Raw genomic sequence first — 12,591 nt, forward strand, 5'->3', positions numbered from 1 at the left:
GCCACCCTGGCAAGGACCCCAGGAAATGGCTGCGTCATGCTGATGGGATGACTCCTGGAGCTTTGGAGAAAATTATGGTCCGCACTAAGTAAGGCTGAAATGCCAGAACTGTTGGCACTGGGGGTGGAAGAAGTGATGAAATATATCTCAATCCCTGAGCCAGTCTTCTGACCCAGAACCCGCTAATTAATGGGAGGTCAGGTCCCCAGGAGTCCCCATGGCAAGTAAATACAGTAATGATTCCCATCATCCTTTGCCAAGGAGCTCTACAGAAAGCATGTACCGGAAAAGTGGGATATTCAAGAACAGAAGCGCCTGAGCACTTTACATGCTTTTATTTATTTATTTTTAAAGTTTATTTACTTATTTTGAGAGAGAGAGAGAATCCCAAGCAGGCTCTGCACCGCCAGTGCAGAACCCGTTGTGGAGCTCGAACTCACGAACCTCTAGATCATGACCTGAGCCAAAACCAAAAACCAGATGCCTAACTGAGCCACCCAGCTGCCCCACGCCTGGGCACTTTAATCTCATCATGCCCTAAATCCGTCAGGCAAGAAGACAGGATGTGCGATCATCCTGGCACAGGGATTGAGCCTTGCCCCTGATCATAAAGAGGCAGTGCCCTGCTTTGACACAGGGGGGCGCTACGAAGAATAAATTTGGTGCCCGCGTAATCCACTGGGTGGCTCTCAGTGCTCTCATGACCAATACTAAAGGTATTAAAGGTAAGTATACTAAACCACAGCCTAAGAAGGGGGCCGTGAGCAAAGGCGTGACCCTCTCGGAAATGCAGGTCACTTCACCAGGCAAGCTACCTGTCCGGGCAGAGGTGCGGGTTGACGGAGAGCCCCGCCGGAACCGGTAACAGAGGAGGAGACAATGACTGGCACTCGCAATTTCGAGATCTGCTGCAGAGTCTGTGTTTGATCCCGCTGCGGACTGAAAGTCTGTGTCCCCCAAATTCACTTGTTGAAACCTACCCTTCAGTGTGATGGTGTTAGGACGTGAGGCCTTTGAGGGGTGATTGGGTTGCGAGGGTGGCACCTTGCTGAATAGGATTAGTGCCTTCTAAGAGAGACCTCACCGAGCTCCCTCGCCCCTCCCACCACGGGGGCACAGCGAGAAGACGGCCACGTCCCTGAACCAGACATCCTCTGGAGCCTTGGTCTCGGACTCCCAGCCTCCAGAACTGTGAGAAATAGAATTCTGCTGTGCAATTAGGCCCCCAGTCTATGGGATTGGGCTGTAGCAGTCTGAATGGACAAAGACACGTCCTACCAACCTCCCTCTTACGACTTCTAAGAAAAGGGGCCAAGCAAAGTCTTGAGGAGGCTGTGCCCAGAACTAGTCCCTGAAGGTAATGCATACACTAGCACGAGGAGTGGACTGTTATGGGTGCTGTGAGCCATATAGTCACCCTACGTCCGCTGAAGACGGCGTCACCCAAGTGCATGTTTCCCCGGACCCCCGCCCCCAGAACAGCCCTGACTCCATGACGTCCAGGAGTGCAGAGAAATAATCAAGACCCATGTCCCTGCCCCAAGGTGAGACAACTCCAGCAAGCCATCCAAGGACAGAGCTCCCCATAAGATCAGAGACTAAGAAGGGGTGGCTAGAAAGAAAAGAGAAATAAACAAGTAGTATCCCAGAAACAAGAGAAGTTGCTACAAGGAGTGTGTGCAAGTCTCTGGGATTTTACTTAACATAACCTAGTGAGAGGGGCAGAAAGGGAGAGTGGAGACAGGTAAACAGGAATTACAGGATTTATATTTCCTCTGCATTATAGATACTTGAAATATGCTACGACAAAAAGTTAAAAAACAGAAAAGGAGTGAATATGAGTAAATATCAATACCATTTAGATGGCAAATACAGAAAAGCAGGAAACCAAGACTTACCTTTCCCTCCTCGCTCTGTGGCACTGTGCTAGGCACCAGGAATACAGCGGCGAGCAAAACAAGTGAAAATTCTTGTCCTTTATGGACATTAGATTCTAGAGGGGGGAAACAGACAACCAACAAGATAATTAGGACTGGGAAAGTGTCTTTGTGCACCTGTGTGTTCACCCTGCCTTTCCTTCCCTCCCATAAGGGTACAGGATGTAGCCTTGGGGACACATAACTGACTCAGGCATAAAGGCAGCACAATAAAAATAGTCTATGAAAGTACTGGGACCACAGACTGCATATACAACTTCTTCCTGGACCGCACTGTGAGGCACCCTCCAACCCAACCGTAAAGTAGAAATATAGTGTCCTCCTTCTCCAGGCTAGCAGGAGTTATTGCATGGAAAGAACCATCTATAGGTAGCCCAGAGTCACCGTGCATTCCCCTGGGTTGATTTTTACTGGGCTCCAAAAGGTGCAAAATGACTCTGGCAGCCCCACAGCCTACAACCTCTCATTCAAGTGGCCCGGGAAGACCAGAGTTTCCTTCTGAAGACGGTAAGCTAAAACTCCCTTAGGCGTCATAGGCTCCAAGTGACTCAGGTACCCTAAAGCAACCATTGTCATCAGAGAATACAATGCACTGATTGACTTCGGTGAGTCTTCTCCTTTCCTGAGCTCAGGGGGGAGTCTTGCTCAAGGACTCATCACATGTAACGAATGGCAGGGCTTGACGATGAATTTCAGAGACAGTAACAGAGCAGTGATTTCCAGAGTGGAATATTTGTGGGAGTATTTTCTGATTTCTACAACTATTAAAGGGGAGCTACTGGCATTTAGTAGGCAGGAGGCAGGGATGCCGGATACCCAGTTTGCAAATGGAAGATAGGTCTGAGTCCTGCACAATTTCCAAACATCTCATCCAGAATTTAGCCCGAAGTCATGCTCTACGAGATGGGCTGCAAAAAGGAGATTTGTTTTTCTGTGATACTGTTACCACCCCTGACCCATATATAAAGAAATTATTTTGTCCCTATACTTAGAAATAATAAAGCTGAGCTTACTTGTAAGATTACCACACTTCCTCATTTTTTCACTTCAAGAGTGTCAGTCTCTAGCGTGCCTTGACATGTTATCAACGTATCCATTTCAATTAAGGGTATTTCCCTCATCGTCTTATTTTATACCCTTTTGGGAAAAAAGACCACAGACTACGATACCCCTCTAAGACTTCTCCCCCACCCACCCGTCATCAGAAAAAGGAGGGGTTTCACACAAACAGGAAAGATGGGACATCCTGACCCTAGCAGACAGGAGAAAATGCAGCTGTAGTCAAAAGTTAGTACACGTTGGGGCGCCTGGGTGGCGCAGTCGGTTAAGCGTCCGACTTCAGCCAGGTCACGATCTCGCGGTCCGTGAGTTCAAGCCCCGCGTCGGGCTCTGGGCTGATGGCTCAGAGCCTGGAGCCTGTTTCCGATTCTGTGTCTCCCTCTCTCTCTGCCCCTCCCCCGTTCATGCTCTGTCTCTCTCTGTCGCAAAAATAAATAAACGTTGAAAAAAAAAAAATTAAAAAAAAAAAAAGTTAGTACACGCTTGGGGGGGGTGGGGAAGGCATTTTATAGAGTATTAGAAATACGCATTTTTGAAAGGTTACAGTGTCTGTTCAGGAAAACATTTAGGTTCTACAAACAAATCACAACAGTGCTTATCTAGGGAAGCAAAACACAAGGATCTCGTTGTTATTTTTTAACTTAGAATATGTGGTATGAAGGTCGCTTGACTATGAAAGGGCTGATTTTCTTTTTTTAATGTTTATTTTTGACAGAAAGAGAGAGAGACAGAACATGAGCGGGGGAGGGGCAGAGAGAGAGAGAGGGAGACACAGAATGGGAAGCAGGCACCAGGCTCCCAGCTGTCAGCACAGAGCCCGACGTGGGGCTCGAACCTCAAGATCATGACCTGAGCCGAAGTCTGATGCTCAACCGACTGAACCACCCAGGCGCCCCAGGGCTGATTTTTTTTTTTTTTTAAATCAACATTGGAGTAGCTCTTGTTTGCCTAAAACTAGTTTCCAATCTGACTTTGGTTTTTAATCAGTGTCCCCTCGGATCTCTGCTCTTTCCCATTCCTGAACTTTCTGTTCAGAATGACTTCTGATCTTACATCTCTGAAATCCAAAGGCTTCCCTGAGAGCAGACGCAAACGTCTTACTAGGTCACTGTAAGACTGTTAGTATTCGTGCTGAGTAAGGCATGACCTCAAAATTTGGTGGCTTGGAACACTAATATTTATTATCTCACTGCATGCCCGCGTCGGGTCCACGCCTGTGTGGCCGCATCACGTGATGGAAAGATTAGCACAAGAAGTGGCTGGCATCAAGGGCCATTGTCTCCTCCCAACCACGGAAGACTTGTAAGAAGACATCTGTGCTAAACCCCTTCCGTATTCTCAAGGAGCTTATCTTTCAGAACAAGAGAAGATTTGTCTTTTTGGTTTCTGCCCCACTTCTGAAGAAGCAGAAACCAGCATCTATTCAAGGCTATAGATCTTAGGAAGTAGAAGACGAACCAAAATAAGGGCACTGTGAGGCAAATGGGTACAGCCCATCAGAGGGTTGAGTTAAATAATTCCTTCATTCAAAATATGTATTGAATGCCTTCCATGTGCCAGATCTGTGTTAATTACGGGGAACAGTGCTGGAGGCTACTTAAAATTTTAATAGTAAGATATCCTCATCTGAGTAAAACTAGGTCAGGGAGACGGAAGGAGTTAGGCAGAACTTAACTAAAAATTTCAGACACGAGATAGACCAGCATCTTGGCCAAGGTTAATTACTATAGTAGGAGCATTTAATATTTGACACAGATGTGGAAAGCCTTCCCTGGACATCCAGGGATGAGGCACAGAGGAACTGTCTTACACTGGGCTGCTGGAAGCAGAACCTGAGGGAGGATCCGGGTTCAAGAGGTGTACGTAGTGAGCCTGAGACAAGGGGAGCACAGGAAGCGGGACAGAGCAAGAGGAAGGTCAAGCGCCAATGTGGTTTCCTAGAGATGGGCTCTAGTATGGTCCCACCCGGAGGCTTGGAAGTGGAGCTTGCACACAGAGTTCATCTTACTTTGAGGCAGGGACAGCCATTTATACCCCTGGGCCACTCATTCAGTCACTGGCCACGGTCCACACGGATTTAGCAACATGACTACCACTTTTGACCTTAATGACGGCAGGTCCAGTGGTGGTGGGAGTAGGGAGCAGAGGCTTAGTAAGTGTATTCAAGGGAGAACAGGAAGGGAAAAACCATAGGCAGTGGCCATGGACAACTCTCTTGAGAAGTACAACTGCAAACAGAAGAGAAGTAGAGTTGTGGCTGGGTAGGCATGTGGGCTCCGAGGGTCTGTTTTAAATGAGAAAAATCACATCGTATTTCTATACTGATGGGAATGTTCTGATAGGGTGGGAAAATGACGATGCGGAGAGAAAGGGATTTGAGGGGGCAAAGGGAATAGAAGCCAGGGCACAGCTGGAGGGCGTGGTCCTGGTGTGGACAGTTCATCTGCAGAAACAGGGGAAAGATGGACCATGAGGGAGTGAGCAGGTGTGGTGAGGGCGGCATGTGCATTTCCCCTCCTGGCTGCTTTTAGCACGGTCATGAGTGGATGGTGAGGTTGACAGGAGTCTGGGCAAGAGACAAAAGGTCCGAGGAGAGAACAGAGGGGAGACAGCCGCCCAGAGAGTGAGGTACACAGGGAAAATTCGGTCTCATAAATAACTTCCCTAAGGCAAATAGATTTTTATTGATTTGAGATTCCCTAGGGATACGGTCTGAAAATAATGACTTCTCATATTCTTTCTGTGTCATAGCATGAGCTTGATTTCTGTTTCGTCCTCATCCTCTGGCCAGAACTTCCAAAACGCAGACCTGTGTTGAGTTTTGTCTCCTAGATATCTCTGGTTCTACTTCGTTCTCTTCATCTCAACTCCCGGCACCTTAGGACAAGCTGGCGTTCCTTGCCTGGACACTACAGTAGCCTCTTTTTTTTTTTTTTTTTTTAAAGGTGGCCGATGTTTTCTTTTTTTTTTTTAAACATTATTATTTTTTTAAACATTATTTTTTTTAACTTTTTTTTTTTTATTTATTTTTGAGACAGGGAGAGACAGAGCACGAACAGGGGAGGGTCAGAGAGAGGGAGACACAGAATCTGAAACAGGCTCCAGGCTCTGAGCTGTCAGCAAAGAGCCCGACGCGGGGCTCGAACGCACGGACCGCGAGATCATGACCTGAGCCGAAGACGGCTGCTTAACCGATTGAGCCACCCAGGCGCCCCTACAGTAGCCTCTTAATTAGTCTCCTGACCTCTCATCTGGGCTCCTTCCACTCTATTCTCTCTTCCAAAAGCCAAAAGAGTTTCTCCATACACAGATCTGATCCTCTCACCATCGCTGTAAACCCTCCAGTGGTTCCCACTGCTTTTTGGCTACAGACCCTGAACAACCTGTCCCCGCCCATGTCTCTGCTTCATCTCGCACCTGCCCCTTCACTCTGTGAGCATGGGCCACGCAAGCCTCCTCTCGGCTTTGCTGGAGTAACCACATACTCTTCGCTCCGAAATACTCTTATACCTTGCCACTTTGCTCCATCTATGCCTGTTACCATTTCCTGTAAAATATGAAAGAGAAGTAACGAGAAGAATGAGAAATATATATACATATATACTAATATATATTAATATACATACTAACATATATTAAATATATATATGAATACACACACACACACACACACACACACAGAGGAATATTTAATACATAAAAACCCCATAAATAAAAAGCCATCTATACCTGTAGAAAAACTAAAGGACATCAATGACAGAGAGAAAAACAGGTTAAAAAGAGAGGAACTGGAAGAAAACAGATTGTCTTTAATAAAAGATGCAAAACCCTAAAGCTAGGGTTTCAGATGGCTTCTCAACAGGAACTATGGAGGCCAGAGGACAACAGAATGGTACCGTCACAAAACGACCGTCGCCGTAAAATTGTAGACCAGCGAAAATACCTTTTGAGAACAAGGGCAAAGTAGAAATATTTTCAAGGACCGAGAAGTTGCCACTGACGGTCCACTCCTACAGAAATGCGTAAAGGCAGAAAAAAGCGATACAGATGGAACATTTGAGAGGAAAAGAAATGAAGAGCAAAATGGTAGTAAATAAGCGAATAGAAGAACTGGTACCGTAAGACGACAGTCACGGTGCAGTGGGGAAGAGATGCAGTCTTCTGAGTCCTTGCACTTTCTAGCTGTACAATCAAGTTACCGATTAATTGTAGACCTTGACCATTTCAGCACGTAAGGGAACTTGTAAAAGCCCAATCTTTGCATTGCAACTGGACCATTCGCCTCCTTTGTATTTGAGAAATCTCAGCTTAGTTGTAAAAGGCACAATTTTGAAACACTAAGAGAAATATGGAAGGTATTTATGACCCTGAGGTAAGCAACGATTTTTTTTTTCTTAAGACACGAGGGGCGTCTGGGTGGCTCAGTCGGTTGAGTGTCTGACTTCGGCTCAGGTCATGATCTCACGGTTCATGGGTTGGAGCCCCACGTAGGGCTCTGTGCTGACGCTCAGACCCTGGAGCCCGCTTCGGATTCTGCGTCTCCCTCTCTCTATGCCCCTCCCTCGCTCATGCTCTGTCTCTCTCTCTCCCTCTCAAATATAAACAAATGTAAAAAAAAAAAAATTTTTTAAACAAGACACAAAAAGCATTTATCATAAAATATAAGATTGATAAATTGGACTATATTTAAATCAATGACAACTTGCTCATAAAAAGATGCCACAAAGAATGTAAAAATATAAGACATAAAGTGGCTCAGGGTATATACAATATATATAATATTATGGATACTATTGGATAAAAAGAACTCGCATTATTCAATAAGAAAAGACAAACAACCTAGAAGATGCAAACAAGGAATTTTACAAAAGAACAAACTTAGATGGTCAATAAACATTTGAAAAGATGATTAACCTTGGGGCACCTGCGGTTAAGTATCTGACTCTGGATTTGGGTTCAAGTCATGATCTCAGGGGTGTGAGATCAAGTGTCCACACCTCGGGCTCGGGCTTGTTGCTGCGTGTGGAGCCTGCTTGGGGCTCCCTCCCTTTCTGTCTCTGCCCCTCCTCTGAGCACACTCATTCTCTCTCTCTCTCTCTCTCTCTCTCTCTCTCTCTCTCTCAATAAATAAACATTTTTTAGAAAGACAATTAACCTTATTAGCAATATGGGAAATACACATTAGAACCATAGTGAATGAGCATTTCATATCGAACAGCTGGAAAATTAAGAAGCCTGCTGATGCTAAGGTTGCCAAGAGTATGGAGCAGTGGAAATACTCACAGAATGCTTTGGGCAACGTACTTTGTATAACGACCTTCAAGAAAAATTGGCCATATCCAGTTAGCCTGAGAATGTACAAACTTACTACCCACCACTTAAATCCCTAGATAATCTCTTGTAGTAAGTTGCCTACAACACTATTCACAGCAGCATGTTTCGTGTTAACAAAAGATAGAAAGACTGGAAACAACATCAATGTCCTTCAAGTGTACAAAAGATACATAGTCTGGATATATCCACGTAATGTCATACTCTACTTTGAACATAATTCAGATACCCACATCAACACAATAGAAATTCAATAATGTTGAGCAAAAACAAAACCAAACCAAAAGAAAAGGCCCCAAAACAAAAAACAAACCAGTTTAGGATGCATACAATGATATGTCCCATATAACAGACAAACTAGAAAATATATAATGTAGTTTAGGGAGACATACAAAGCGGGAAAACCATAAAGAAAGAGATGATTAGCCCAAGGCTTAAAAAAGTGGTTATTTCCATGGGGGCAAGGATGTGCGACTCAGGAATTTCTAAGGGGGTTTCTAAGGTGCAGGTGATGTTGTAGTCTAGACATCAATCTCTAAACACATATTTATATAACTAGCACATACATTTATATATAAACAAATACAGTTGTGTTTTATGTACTCTTACATGCCTGTTATATTTTACATTATAGCTCACATTTTCTTTATTTTTTTACATTATACCTCACATTTTAAAAAGCGATGGAGAAGACTACAGTAACACATGTGGACATGTTTCAGGAAGCTTTGCCTGGAAACAGCAGAGAAATGGTATTGTAGCTACAAGAGTATTTTTTTATATAACGTTTTAAAATTTTTATTTAAATCCAAGTTAGTTAACATATAGCATAATAATGATTTCAGGAGTAGAACCCAGGGATTCACCACTTCCATATAACCCCCAGTGCTCATCCCAACAAGTGCCCTCCTTAATGCCCATCACCCATCTGATCCACCCACCCACCTGCCGTCCAGCAGCCCTCAGTTTGTTCTCTGTATTTAAGAGTATCTTATGGTTTGCCTCCTTCTCTGTTTCTACCATATTTTTCCTTCCCTTCCCCTATGGTCATCCGTTTTGTTTCTTCAGTTCCACAAATGAGTGAAATCATATGATATTCCTCTTTCTCTGGCTGACTTATTTCACTTAGCATAATACCCTCCACTTCATCCACGTTGTTGCAAATGGCAAGATTTCATTCTTTTTCATCATCGAGTAGTATCCACATCTTCTTTATCCATTCGTCAGTCAATGGACATTTGGGCTCTTTCCATAATTTGGCTATTGTTGATAGGACTGCTATAAACATTGGGGTGCCCGTGCCCCTTAGAATCAGCATTTTTATATCTTTTGGATGAACACCCAGCAGTGCAAATCCTGGGTCGTAGGGTAGCTCTATTTTTAATTTTTTTGATGACAAATCTCTTCCACCTGCTTACTAGCCTAAAAGGTTCTTTTAAAGGTGGGAAACAAAACAGCCTGTTTGGGTGCCCTTGGGAATGAGGCCATAAAGTAGAAGAAATAGATGATGCAAAGCAGGGGGAGAGACTAACTTCAGAAGCAGCCCCCTGCAGCAGGCAGGAGCAGGCAGATAGTGCAGATGGAAAGGAAGCAGCTTGCCCTTGAGGAAGAGCAGTGACGTTTCACTCCTACAACAGGCTATAGGGCCAGACGGGTGTGGGACTTGGGAGAAGGAGAGATGAGGGTTTGCCCATCTAGTTGCTTGGAAGTCAAGGTTGACAGCGAAAAGAGAGGGACGTGGAGAGGAAGAGATCTAAGAATTTCGAGGGGCACCTGGGTGGCACAGTTGGTTGAGCTCTTGATTTCGGCACAGGTCAGGATCTCGCAGTCTGCAGGATGGAGCCCCACATCAGGCTCTGCACTGGCAGTGCTTGGGGTTCTCCCTCTCCTTCTCTCTCTGCCCCTTCTCTGCTTGTGCTCTGTCTCTCTCTCTCTCTCTCTCAAAATAAACACACACGCACAAAATTTTTAATGAATTTCAAGAAGAGTTGAAAAAGTGGGAACCATTTCAGAGAGTGTAGTGGAACCATGAGTACAGAGTCGCCCAGGTGGGGCTTGTGGTCATGAATTTTCACTGAAACCCTCCCATCCAGTATATAATTTTCCCAGATGACACATAATGTCAGACAGGTGAAGGGGCAGAATTGCTGGAGAGCTGGTCAACCAGGGTCAGAGGGCATATCAAACTGACCCCGGAAATCTCCATTCGCGTGTCCTCTGAGCACCTCAAGCTCAGGCTGGCCCGGAAGGAGGCTCTTCATTTTTAATGTTTCCCAAAGTCTGCTCATGCATTTTTCTACTCTTGCTTCTTGAGATCCCATTTGCCAGAGCCCCAGGCTTCCCACTGCCCTGCAGGTCATTCTGTGACACTTTCTACACCTAGCATTCTGTCACTCACCAAGGTTTGAGGGTTTCATTTACTTAACATCTGATAGGAAGTTACTGAACATTTACAAAAAAACCAAAACAAAACAAAACAAAAAGTGTTCACTCTCACTAGTCACCAAATATATACAAATCAGTGGAAAAGGAAAAACACGGTTTTTGGCAACCAGTGTGAAAACATGAAAAAGATAATGTCCAATGTGGTCAGGAGTCAAATGAAACAAACACATTCATGTGCAGCTGGTGTGAAGACAAAAGCTTTGCGGGGTGACCTGGCAAGGGCGTGGGAAGTCTTTAAAAATGCTTTACCCCTCAACTTGGTAACTCCTAGAAATTGTCACCAAGAAAATGCACAGGGAAATATACAAATTATTTAATGACATTAGCATCACTACGTTTCGTTAAATAGGAAAAAAAATTATAAATAGCATACATGTCTACACAGCTTAAATAAGGAATCTGTTATACAAATTATGGTCCATTTGTAATTTCTCTGCAGACATTAAGAATTATCATAGAGGGGCACCTGGGTGGCTCAGTCGATTGAGAGTCCAACTTTGGCTCAGGTCATGATCTCACGGTTTGTGAGTTCGAGCCCCGCATCCGGCTCTGTGCTGACAGCTCGGAGCCTGGAGCCTGCTTCGGATTCTGTGTCTCCCTCTCTCTCTGCCCCTCCCCTGCTCACAGCCCGTCTCTCTCTGTCTCTCAAAAATGAATAAAAATGTTTAAAAAATTAAAAAAAAAATTATCATATAGGTATGTATTTCCTGACGCAACAATATCCACATATATTTTAGAATAAAGGAAGGAAAGTTGCAAAACAATTTTGTTCCATTTTAGTTAAAAATATATTTATGTATTGTTGAGGTCTATCCCAATGGAGCTTTTCCTCGTAGAGGAAACACCTCGTAGAGTATTTGTATGGTTTCCTTTACTCACAGGACTGTGTGTTGGATCCAAGCGAAAGAACTGCAGGACACAGATCTGCTAAAAAACTATGTGAAACACCTAACAGTCACATTGTGTAAATCTCAGGTACTGACATACCCCAACAATCTGTACAGTTCTAGGGCATGATCGCTCAGGGGTGAGTATGATCTGAACTCATTCATGTTAAGAGGGTGTCTGAAGTTGAGCACCAGGCACATCCATCTACTCTGACCCTACACATGGTCCTAAAGTAAGAAAGTATAGTCCCGAAGACTACAGGTGGGGAATTTCTGAAGTATGCCCGTATTCAAGTGGAGTTCAAAAGAATTGTGGACTGATAGTGACAACTGTGGGCTGAACAAAAATTCTTTTGTAAAGGGCTATTTCGAAGATTTTGATTCTGACTTGGGAGGAACTAAGGTGATTGGCAGCGGAAGGAATCAGATGTAAAATTCATTGACTTTAAATGTATTGACTTTAAATCAAAAACACATATATTTATGTATTATCTAAAAAGATACTTCAGTACTCTGCGCAACTTTTAGGTAAATCTAAAATTATGTTAAAATAAAACCACTGCAGGGGCACCTGGGTGGCTCAGTCGGTTGAGCGTCCGACTTCGGCTCAGGTCATGATCTCACAGTTTGTGGGTTCGAGCCCCACATCAGGCTCTGTGCTGACCGCTTGCTCAGAGCCTGGAGCCTGCTTCAGATTCTGTGTGTCCTCTCTCTGCCCCTCCCCCGTTCACACTTTGTCTCACTGTCTCTCAAAAATAAAAAATAAATGTAAAATAAAATAAAATAAATAAATAAATAAATAAATAAATAAATAAATAAATAAATAAAAATACAACCACTGCAGAAAAAGAACTGATCTGTTGAGGACTTTACTAAAAAAGCATACGAACTCCAGCAAGTGAAATCTTGATCAACACACGCATATGCAGGGC

At 44.2% G+C, this 12,591-nt stretch overlaps 1 non-coding gene across 1 annotated transcript; it reads left to right on the top strand.

Annotated features, from left to right (window-relative positions):
* The first annotated feature begins 11,573 nt into the window (after nucleotides 1-11,573).
* LOC121038003 (small nucleolar RNA SNORA18) lies at nucleotides 11,574-11,694 on the top strand. Its single transcript, XR_005794107.1, has one exon. It is a non-coding gene; the product is annotated as a small nucleolar RNA SNORA18 (small nucleolar RNA).
* Nucleotides 11,695-12,591: the final 897 nt, after the last annotated feature.

The sequence above is a fragment of the Herpailurus yagouaroundi genome, unplaced genomic scaffold, assembly GCF_014898765.1.
Source record: "Herpailurus yagouaroundi ecotype Mexico unplaced genomic scaffold, PumYag 164, whole genome shotgun sequence".
NCBI classification, from domain to species: Eukaryota; Metazoa; Chordata; class Mammalia; order Carnivora; family Felidae; genus Herpailurus; species Herpailurus yagouaroundi.